Genomic DNA, 12,415 nt, shown 5'->3' with positions numbered 1-12,415 from the left:
GATTTATACTCATATTCCAGCATTCAATTGAAAATCCAGAATCCAGAAGAGGCAAAAAAAAAAAAAAAAAGTGTGCTTGAACTTAAATATGTCTCTTGATAGAGATTAGATTAGTGATTGTTTGTCTTAATAACCAGCACTTCCTCTTGAAACTGTGCCCAAAACAACCTTAAAAAGCTCCGATTTCATGAAACGTGTCACTTCCTCTCCACTCACAGCCCCCTTTTTCCTTCCTTCCCTTGGGTCTCACTTTTTTTTTTTTTTTTTTTTTTTTTAATGTAGTACTTCAGTGTTGGAAATAATAACCCTCTGGCTGGCTGATATGCTGTAACTCCCATTTTTCTGGGGAGAGTTTGATCTTAACCAAGGTCCCAGCACAGCAGAGCTAAGATTCAAATCCTCACCCTGGGAGTCTCTAGCTGAGCCCCTTAGCAGTTTTCTTGTCATCGTCTGAACTTGTACATCTGAATTCCCACCCATGCCCGGACTTCACAGGCATGTCCCTCCCTTCCCATAACTTCATGGAGCTGGTTCTTTGGGACTCACACACATGACCAGCCCAGCCTTGCCACTCCTTTTTATGCTAGTCAGGGAAACTCTGGGGCAGAACCATGATGGTGGGGACCAGCGCCTCCCGGCTCCCTTTGGACTTGATTGCCCTGCACCAAGGACTGGAGGACAGAGCAAATGTAAGAACAGAGGGAAGGGAAAAGTGACCATGACTGCTCTCAACCACACCGTGTAACAAGCTGAGGAATTCTTGCATATTTGGTCAAAGACATAAGTCCCTGTCCCCACTCCTGTCTCTTTCACATCGGCTTCCCAAACATCTGCTGATCAACCTCTTACCCATCTCAAATCATCATGGAAGCTGATAGGGAAGAACACTGTCTTCTGTGAGTTCTCTAAAGTGCCATGTCCTCCTCCTCCCATAAGGGCAGCATAATTAGTCATGTAGAAACACCTCGGGGTTACCATCTCCGTTAAGGTGGACTATTAACTTTTCAGAGAGTGTGAAGAGCTACTACTCTATTTTAAATAAAGCTAATACCAAGGGACCCACATTCAAAGTTCTAAAACAGCAGCTACTCACCCACAACCACCCACAGATTGAACGATTAGGATTTCTTTTTTTCAGGTTGGTCTATTATTTATTTAGAGTCAGTACTAATTTCTATCTGGATGATGTCATTCAAGTCGACATCTCAAAAAGCATCCAATAGTACAGTCCTTCTCCCTTAAAAACATACTAGGGAGGTCCTGTAACACGGCCCTCCATAGCCGTGAGACAACTTCTCCCAAATACAAGAGTGCTCATGAACTGACCTCAGAGGCACCTGAGCTGGAGGTCTCAGAGACAGAAGCCCAGGCATCTAGGGTTCATTTCTCTTTCTATCTATCTATCTATCTATCTATCTATCTTCTTTCTTTCTTTCAATTCTTTCCTTTTTTTAGTAGGTTTCATGTCCAGTGTGGAGCCCAAATGCAAGTCTTGAACTCATGACCTTGAGATGAAGACCTGAACTGAGATCAAGAGTCAGATATCCAACCAACTGAGCCACCTAGGCGCCCCAACAAGGGATCATTTCTGTTGGAGCCCTGGCCTTGGACACCCTAGTAGTCACTGGCAGAGACGTCGAAGGCAAAATTACAACTCAATACTTGGTGCAGCCTTCCCTTTAAATTCTGAGGTGGAAACTGTGGGGAGGGAATTGGGGTGGGAAATAGATGGGTGGAGGGAAAACAAAAATAGAGCCTCTCTTTTAAAAAATACAATTAACTTAAAAATTAAAAATTAAATTTAAAAAAAAAGGCACAAAAAGAAGTTTCCTTAAGGAACATCTTTGCTGTGTGTCAATTAGTGAGCCTGCTCTTGCTGTAGGTTTTCTCCGCTGCCTCAGAGCCAAATCTTCAGCCTCCCACACAGATCTGTGAAACCAATTGTCTTACCCAAACATGTGGTAACCACAGAGAAGTGAAATTAATAAAACTGCTCCAAAAGATGATTTCTAAAGATGACATTCCTACTCTAGTTTTAGGCTTTCTTTCCTGCGGCCAAGTAGGGGCCTAAAGGGGGAATAGGAGTTGTGAGGTAAAGGATCTGGGGCCTTTTTTTTTTTTTTTAATTTTAGGGAGTTTTTAGTTTAGCATAGTTGTTTTTTACTGGGGACTTGGGGAGCAGAAAGGACTTAAGGGTGAAAGCCAAAAAAACCCAAAAGCCAGAATTTATGAACAGATCGAGACCTGTCATTCCTGATGTGCATGTCAAAGCCAAGGGAGGTGGAGGCCCACACTCAAGACCCCCACAAACACCCTCTGTTTGTTTCTCCCACCCCCACCCATTGGTTGAAGACAACCACTGAGGGCACTGTCGATGGCATACCCAACCTGCCACCAAATGAAGAAGGCCCAGTTCAGCCGCAGCCCTCACAATGCCAAGAAGACAAGTAAAGGCCATCAGTCTCCATTACGAAGACAGTATTTTCCTCCCATATTATCTTGTCTGTCATGTCCTCCTTGGACTCTAAAGGCATCACTGTCTCATACATCATCACCATTTCTCCCCACAAAGATGGAGAGCCCGCGGGTGGGGTCCTTTTTCCAACAGTCCCTCCCTGGATGGCCAAGGGCCTTCCCCTGCTGACAGAAGCAATGCTCAGCTACCAGGGGAGACATTTGCATTCCAATTAGGCCCAGGGCTTTGAAGAGTGGGGGAGGACAGCCAGTTTGTAAATCCAAAGTTTAAATAAACTTCCACAATCTCTGGCTGTGCTGGGAGAGGGTTCCTGTGACACTGAATGGGGAGGGAGAGGAAAAAAAAAACCCTATCAGAAGAGCTCAGGGAATATGGTTACACTGAATCTTGACAGGGCAAAGGCGCGTTGTCTCTGAAAATTGAAATATGTATTAATAGTTATATTTAATTAAACTTGGGAGGCACCATTTTATTAAATTCTTGCAACAGTCTCATTTTACATTTACAGAACATTTTTTAGGGGACAAAATTGAAGCTTAGAGGCTCAGCCAAAATTAGAAGAAAGCTATTTGTCTGATTTCTAGATCTTGATACTGCCATGTATGAATTGGAACACTCCAGAACTTGTGCATATTTCCTAAATAGTAATGTTAATGGTTTCTACTTATTGAGTCTTGGTATGTGTCAGGTGCTGTTCTAAACACCTTACGTACCTATTTTCATCTAATCTGCACAGGTATTCCCTCTTGAGGAGACAGACAGCATTATTGTCATGATCTACATTTTTCCAGCAGGCAGACTGCAGCTTAGGCAAATTTAAGTAACTCACCAGATTGTCCCCCACTAGCCTTTGCTATAGTTAGGATTCAGATTCAGACTCTAGTGCCTCTCTATAGCCAATATAAATACTGATTTGTTGTCCGGAAGTATAGACTATCATAGTAGAAGGAAGAAACCATGGAGTGTAGCAGCATTCATAACTGGGTTCCTCACCAGTGTTAATCTCAATAAAATCAGTTGAAAATGAACCTCAAGGCAAGTCTCAAAGGAGAAAACGTGTCACCAGTGTGGGTGAGGAAGAGCCAAGCCTTGCCTTGGTTTTGAGAGGGAGAGCCTCTCTCCTAATGGTGAGTACAAGCTTGGTTCATTCTTGGCATCAGCATGGGGAGCCACAGCTTGCTCTCCAGCAGGCAGTGCCACTGGGCAGATAAAGGAGACCAGGGCACTGCACTGCCTGGCAACAACCGGCATATAGGACTCCAGCTCCCAGGCCAGCCAGTGGGCTGGGTGGGGTAAACTCACCTTTTCAGCCTGTGTCTGCTTAAAGGAGGTACTAGTTTGTCCTGGGCCCCCCAAACTTGCAGTCAAATGCCCTACCACTGAGCTATACCCCCCGGGCCCCCTCAGATTGAACTGGGCAAGTCTACAGCATGGAATTTGACCCATTTGCTTAGAAAATGGCTGTGATGTTAAGGTAGCAGTAAGAGAAACTCCACCAACTCAAAATGATTTTAAGAGACTGTATGGTTTCCTAACTACAGTCCCTTTCATTCTGTTAATAGAACACTGATCTTGTTCAGCTAATCTTCCTTCTCACAGTCTGATGTTTCACTACACCCATATGGTAACTCCATTCCCTGTGCCACTGAGTGACTAAGGATGGACAAATGACAAATTTGTGGCCAGTCAGCTATGAAGGGGAGCTGTGGAAAGGTTTCTGCTCTGAATTAAAAAAAAAAAAAAACACACACACACACACACACACAGAAAGTAATGATCTTTTTTTCCCCACTTGAAATTGTCATGACAGGATGTGATGGCTGGAACTACAGCAGCCGTGTTGCTGCCTCAGGCTATCTCCCCTGAGAACTAATCCAACTACCCTGAGAAGGGCAGCCTAAAATGACAGAAAGAACTCAAGTCCCTTGAAGGCACTGTTAAGTCACCAAATTAACCAACCTCAGAGCTCTCTTACCTTGTACTTTTGATTTTGTAAGATATTTTTCCTTATGTATCAACAGAAGTCAGTGCAGGAAACACTGGTTAAATAAAATTAAATAAGATAATCATACTTACTTGGCAGTGCCTGCCATGTAGGAAATTTTAGCTATGATTACATCCATGTGTTTAAAGCTCCCAACTCTGTCTTCTCTCCTGCCTTTTGAGTCAAAAGTCTAATAATGAAGGCAGTTGGTCTATGTAACCCATTTCAGGTCTTCAAGAAGTCTCAGAAATATTCAACCTAAAAACATGTATATTGAACCATGGCAACAGTCTGAATGGAATCTATGCAAAGCACAGAAGTTTAAAGATTTGAGCTAATACTACCACCTTATCTCACCTGACTACAAAGTCATAAAAACCCACAATAAAATATACATTCACAATAAATTGTGAATTTCCTGGTCTCATTAATTGAATCAAAACTGAAAGTAGTGTCTTCCCTCTTCTTTGTAAGTTGCACACTTTATGAAGAAAAAACAATAATATTCCCAGCCAACATGTGCCTGTTATATAATAAATACACATTATAGATTCTTTGAAAAGAGTGTGAATTATGGTTGGATCCTGCCAGCTACTTTGAAGCATACCATTTTTCACTTAAGACTAATTAGAGGATTGTTAATTAGCAAATCTTACATCCAATAGATCAGACAATGAAGATTTTTCACAACAATTGTAATATTTAGTTCTCTTTTTCTCATTTTGACAAAGCCTACTAGAAAGATATCATTTATAAAAACCTCCTGTCAGAGCTTATAACCTGGAAATGATCTGAAAGAATGAGATGATGTGGACTCTCCCACCCTTAACTTTGACTTGCTTTGGGATCTGGAGCAAGTCATGTCTTTTCTGATCTAATTTTTTTCCCACCTATGAAATGGGGAGGTTGAATTAGATCAGAGTTTCTCAACCTTAACACTATTGGCCTTTTGGATCAGATAATTCTATAGATGTTTAGCAGCATCCCTGGCATTTACCCACTAGATGCCAGTAGCACCCCCACCACTGTCCCACTACAGTTGGGACCATCAAACACATCTGTTTGTTTGAAAAATTACCCCAGGCAAGAACCACTGATTTAGATTAGGGGACATAAATGTAGACAAGTGTCAAGATACTATACAAATGAGAGAAATAGACTAAATGAAAGAAAGGCAAATTTGAGAACATGTATCCTATCAAAAGTGGAGAATACTCCTCACCTCTAGTGGATGCTCATCATATGTTACAGTTGTTCAAGAGAGGACATGAATCCCATGATTCCGTGAAATAACTTGACTTCCCCTCCTCCTCCTCCTCCTCCTCCTTCTTCTTCTTCTACAACTTGAAAACTCATTCCTTGTAGCAGTTAAGAAGGTAGGTTCTGGGGGTAGACTGCCCGAGTCCAAATCCCAAGTTCAAATCTTACCGACTTCAATATTTAGCATGTTCCTTAACATGGCTAGGCCTTGGTTTTCTCATCAGTAAAATGAAGACAATAGTAAAACCTATCTCATAAGATTATTCTCAGGATTAAATAACACAAAACATCTTAAGGGATAATGCACATTAAGTGCTTAACAAATATTAGCTATAATTATTCCTAAGATAAAAAGAATACTATAAACCAAATTAAATATAACTGTAGATCAGATTTAGCCTAAAGACTACAGGTTTACAACTCTGAACTAGAAGATTTCAAGGGTTTGTTCAGGTTCCCTAAGGTTTTATGATTCTATTTTATGGAAGCAGGGACACTGATTAGCCTCTGATTAATTCTATAGAATCTAGTTGAGGAGACAGAGCTCTGATACAAGCAGAGATCGGGTAGTCAGAACAGAATTCTAACTAAATGGCAAAATATGTGTCCTTGGAGATCAGACAGAGAGGTTAAAGAGCCATCCATGCTTTTTATTTAAGAAAAGATTGGGTTTTGTTTCTCTTTTTAAAAAATGTACGTGAAGAAGAAGAGCATCAAATTTGGAAACTGACATCCTCAATAGTATACTTTTAATGGATGCCATGACAAAACAATGAGTTATTACTTACTTTCTAGCTAAAACAAATTGACAATTATAAGTTGGTATCATTAGCCCAATTGCTTTTCAGGGAGATAGCTGATAGAGGCAATAATAGATTGGTTTCTCCATCCTTATCCTCCCACTGGAAAGCAACATATCCACTCCTGATCAATACTTTGATCTGAGTTACTTATAATGCTGTCAGACAGGAGTGTTTGCTTCACTCCAGGGGGAAGAAATAAGATAGTTTTGCAAAATTTAGGCCAGGCATTAAATTGTCTTGGGTTAGCTGTTATTCTACTCTAGAGCCACATAACCACATCAGTACTACAGATGATCACAGAAACTAAAGGGCAGCCGGAATAAGTGCTGCTGCCTTTATTAAAGCTATGACATGGAGGCATGGAGTACAATGAGCTCATGGTTGCCCATGTGTTTGAATCACATTTCACAAAAATTATTTTAGCACACACATTAAAAGCTTTAAAATAAAAGCTTAAACCACTTGACCCATAATCCCCCTTTCAAGAATTTGTCATAAGGAAATATTAAGAAGTTGGAATCAAAATGTATGTATAGAGATGTTCCATATAATGTTATTTATAATAGAAAAAGTAGATGCCAAACTAAGTGACCAATATTTGAAGAATGTGAGATTAATTAAGGAATAGCCAATTAGAAACAGTATTTCAAGGAGTATTTTGTTGCATGAGAACATTCTTAATATATAATCTATGCAAATATGGTGACACACAAAAAAATGGTGACACAAAATTGGATATGCAATGTGATACCAGTTGTGTGTGTGTGTATAGTACATAAAAATGTGAACCCTAGTTATTTTTAGGGTGAATTATATGTAATCTTTATTCCCATTTATAAACTTCTTTGTATTTTCCAAATCCTTGCATGGACCTTAGGTTGCCACACATAGTTGTACAGTTGTGCCCTGCAGAAGGGAACCAAGTCCATGGAGTACTCCAAGTCATGGGCCCATGCACTACCTCTGTTCAGAGAGGATGACTTTTTCAATTCATAGAATGCCACCATGAAGGATATTGGTTCCCTCTTACATTTCTATAGTCAGAAAAAAAAGTAATATAAAAAATATATATATACCTATCAGTACCGTGGGTAGATAAGCATCTGTGTGGTGCCTAAGACCTCTCTGTAGAAAGGATATACACTTTTAATTATAAAATTAGTGACTGATGTGGTTTTCAATTTAGAATGAGAAAATAAATCACACACACATACACACAAAAATTCTGGAGGTGTAGCGATGAGATCTTTTCTCTCTAGTAATTTAGTGGAAATGCTTACATGGAAGTGCTCTTTCATTGTAAGTGGCTCCCCTCCCCATCAGAACACTCTCCAGCTTTTGGCAATGCTCAGCTCTCTTGGGGGGTTCATGCAAGTGAAGGACCCTGGATAAAACTTATGTTTCATTAGTGTCACAGTAAATCTGGCTTTGATCTTCAGGGAAAGCAAAACTGGATAAACTCAGAACCAGATGCTATTTTCACAGGTAAGTTTGCCTAAATAATATGGTTCCAAATCAAACAGTTTAAAAAGTGACTTAAATACCCAACACTACTAAAAGAATGATTTTGGTTAGGGCATTCCATAAATGTTCATTAATGTTTATTAAAATACGGCAGAGAAATTGTCTACGATTCAGAGCAATTCTGTCCCTGGTGAACCACCAAGAATATTGAACTAAGTTCCTATCATGGAATGGTAATAGCAAAAAAGTACTCCTTCAGTTAAAACAAAACAAAACAAAAGTCCAAATAGCAATCAGAACAGATATTCCCATAAATACTATCAGTCAAAACTTAACTGCCAAAATATCTAGACAACAATTTTAGAAAGAGAATTTTTTGAGCAAAAATCTATACCAAACTCTAATATATAAGTGAATAAGTATTTTAAGTATTTATATATTCTACCCACAATGTATACAAACACCTAGAACTATAACTGTCTCCAACGTGTCAGCAAACATGACATGCTACATGCTCCTAGTTCAACTGACTCTTAAACTATTTTAAAGTTGAAAATGACATATGTAATGCTGTCCAACTTCACAGGTTGGTCGTAATGCCTGAATCTTTAAAAAAAAAAAAAAAGTATGGAGGTATAATATTCTGCTGAAATTTTTGTTTATTTATTTGAGAAAGAAAAAGACCATGAGGAGGGAGCCCAACACAGTACTTAATTCCAGGACCCTAAGATCATGACCTGAGCCAAAGGCAGATGCTTAAGCAACTGAGCCACACAGGTGTTCCTGGAGTTATAATATTCTTATTCAGTGACATCCATATAAGATACTCAGATTTGTGCCAGAATGGGGAAAAAAAACCTACTGTAAATAAGATTGGAAGACAATATAGTCTGGAGGGAAATATTCATAATACATATATTAGACCATGTATGTATACATACACACATACATATATGTATATATATGCACGCACATATACACGTGTGTGTACATGCACACATATATGTACACATACACACACACACACGTGTGTGTGTGTATAATTGGGATTCCAGAAAGAGAAAAAAATAAGAAAGGGACAGAAGAACTTGAAGACATAATGGCTGAAATTTTTTCAAAACTGTTGAAAGACATTAACCCACAGATACAAGACCAGCAAACCCCAAATAATCTAAAAACAAACAAACGAAATCCACATTTACATACATTGAAGTCAAACAGTGGAAAACAAACAACAAACTAAACCAGAAAATCTTGAAAGCAAATAGGGGCTTCAAAAGGTGGAGGACGCACATATTTTATATAAGGAAAGAATAATAAGAATGGGAACTAGCTTCTCATCAAAAAAGTGGACAGGGCACCTGGGTGGCTCAGTGGGTTAAGCCTCTGCCTTCGGCTCAGGTCATGATCTCAGGGTCCTGGGATGGAGGCCTGCATTTGGGCTCTCTGCTCAGCAGGGAGCCTGCTTCCTGCCTCTCTCTCTCTGCCTGTCTCTATGCCTATTTGTGATCTCTCTCTGACAAATAAATAAATAAAATCTTTAAAAAAAAATAATGGCCAGAAGACAATGGCCTGACATCTTTAAATGCTGAAAGAAAAACCTGCCAACTCTGAATTCTATATCTAGTAAGCATATCTCTCAATAGTGAAGGTGAAGTAAAAACATTTAAAAAAATTTTTTTTAAGATTTTATTTATAAATTTGAGATGGAGAGAGAGCATGAGCAGGAAGAGAGGCAGAGGGAGAAGCAGACTTCCTGCTGAGCCAGGAACCTGATGTGGGACTCGATCCCACTTCCTGGGATCATATCCTGAACTGAAGGCAGATGCTTAACTGACTGAGCCACCCAGGCTCCCCATAGACATTTTTAGACAGACAAAAACTGAAAGAGTCTTTCTCCAGTACACTGCACCTCATGGAACATAAAGTTCTGAAAGCTGAAGAGAAATTGTATCAGATGAAAACCTGGCTCTACAGGAAGAAATGAAGGCCTCCAGGAAGGGAAATATGTAAGTATATCAAACATTATTTTGAAAATGTTTTCCTGTATGTGCAATATGTCTAAATTTCTTTAAAATGCTTTTAATCACTTAAAGTAAAAATAACCACGCATTATAGAGTGTATATAGGCAGAAGTAAAACAAATGACAAGAACATACAGGTTCAAAGGATGATAGTTGGGAAATTTACTGTTCTGAGAACAGAGAGAATGGGGAAAAGGCAGTATTTGAGGAAATAATCACCAAGAACTTTCCAGAACTAAAAAAAGACAAGCATCCTCAGATCAAATGAGTGCCACTACTCATATGCACAACAGGATTTTTTTAAGTCAATCTATAGACATCGTAGTGAAATTACAGAAACTCAAGAACACACATAAAACACTGAAAGAAAACTACTTTTTAAGAAAGAAAATTTTTAAAAAAAGACAACATCTACAGACATTTAAGTCTCAGGAGGTTAGCACTCACTGGTGATCTTCTAAAGAAATGCTTTAGAATGTACTCCAACCGAGAAACAAATGAACATAGAAGAAAGGAGTGGGATGTAAGAAACACTTATAAGCAAAGAATACAATGACTGGATTAATTCTAAATAAGTATTTATTTTTAAGAGCAATTTAGAAGTCGCAGTCTGTATTATATGAACAGTGAAAGTGAAGGAAGCACAAAAAGAAAGGTTCTTGTCTTGATCTAGAGAGGGACATAGACTGATTATAACTCTTGTCTTTATTATAAAATATGTGTTCATGGATATGTAACAAAAACTACAAAACAAAAAACAACCTTTAACCAATGAAAGGATAGAAATGGAGCATATAATTTTAAACTAACAGAAGGGAAAGTAGAACAAAGAGCAGTTACTAGCTTTACGTTTGTAAGGGCAAAGACAATTGTATAGAAGGATAATACAAAACTTATCTGTGTGTTTCTATGTGTGTATGTTTCTGTGTAAACATTGTGTGCACCTGTGTGTGTGTGTATATATATATATATATATTTTTTTTTTTTTTTTTTTTTTTTTTTACAGAGATCACAAGTAGACACAGAAGCAGGCAGAGAGAGAGAGGAAGGGAAGCAGGCTCCCCGCTGAGCAGAGAGCCCGATGCGGGGCTCAATTCCAGGATCCTGAGATCATGACCCAAGCTGAAGACAGAGGCTTTAACCCACTGAGTCACCCAGGTACCTTCACCTGTGTGTATTTTTGATATCAGTCTTTGTGTGTGAGTCTGGCATGTATCTATGTGTACCCATCTCATCTGTGTCTGGATATAAATACTGTTATGTATTATTTTTCTTCACAAAAAGAAGATCCTACTGTACTGTTCTTCCTTTTCTATGTAGCATTCCATAAGTGTTATAAGCAACCTAACTATCACCAACCCTGATGGGCAACAAAGCCATGAAGCTGGATCATCCTAGGATGATCCCTAATAGGGGTGTGGTGAGGATTAAATGAGCTAATGTGTGTAAATCACTTGAAGGATGCCTGGCTTATCAACAGCATTCTGTAACTGATGTGGTATTTAAGATTCAGAGGAAGTATTTAGAGGAAGAATGGCACAGAACCAGCCATGGGCTGATGTTTGCCAGGGTGGAGCGAAGGGCAAGTAGTGCTCTACTTTTAGGGTATTTTCAAATTTTCTATAATAATAATTCTTTGTGAAGAATAATCTCTAAATATTAGGTTTCATGACAGGAAGTGCCAAGGGGAAACAATCTTCACTTTGGTCGCAATTTTGTTACAAGAAAGATAAGATGTTAGTACACAAAGCAGCTGTTAGAGGAACAGATATCATCTACTCTTGCTCCAAGATGTGAACTTAGAGGCTTTATCAAGGTGTTGGCCCTCCTGTCCTCTCCCAACCTCCAAAATCTATCTCTCAGGCAGCCTCATGGTGCCTGAAATATTTTCAGGAAAACCTTAGCTTAAGTTTTTATAACCTAGTCAAGAAGGTGAGGTTGGGGGTGGGGAGAGGAGCAGGAGGGAGCAGAACTGTGCAAAGCTACAATCATTGTCCTGATAAAACACACTGATAAGTTTATACTCTTCAGAGAAAAGATTTTGATGAGAAGAGAAGGGACCCACTTGGGTGTCAGAAAGGGAGGAACACCCAGATGGGGAAGCAGACCTCTCTGTCCAGATGGGCTTTTGTCCACCCTGAAGGAAACACGAGAAATTGCTACAGGAGGGAAGAAAAGAGCCTCTTTAGTCTTGCTACTCGAAGTGTGGTCTACAGGCCAGCAGCTCCAATATCATCTGGATGCTTGTAGGACACACAGAAACTCAGCCTCACCCTAGACCTACTGAACCAGACTCTATTTTAACAAGATTCCAGGCCATTATCATGCACATTAAACTGTGAGAATGTTATTGCTTAACCCAAGACCTAGATATGACCAATCCCAAGCAAATGTCTGGAGACAG

This window comes from Mustela putorius, unplaced genomic scaffold (assembly GCF_011764305.1).
Source record: "Mustela putorius furo isolate JIRA1106 unplaced genomic scaffold, ASM1176430v1.1 tig00003949_pilon_pilon_pilon, whole genome shotgun sequence".
Taxonomy (NCBI): domain Eukaryota; kingdom Metazoa; phylum Chordata; class Mammalia; order Carnivora; family Mustelidae; genus Mustela; species Mustela putorius.
The sequence above is the reverse complement of the archived record's forward strand: the minus strand, read 5'-3'. Positions refer to the sequence as shown.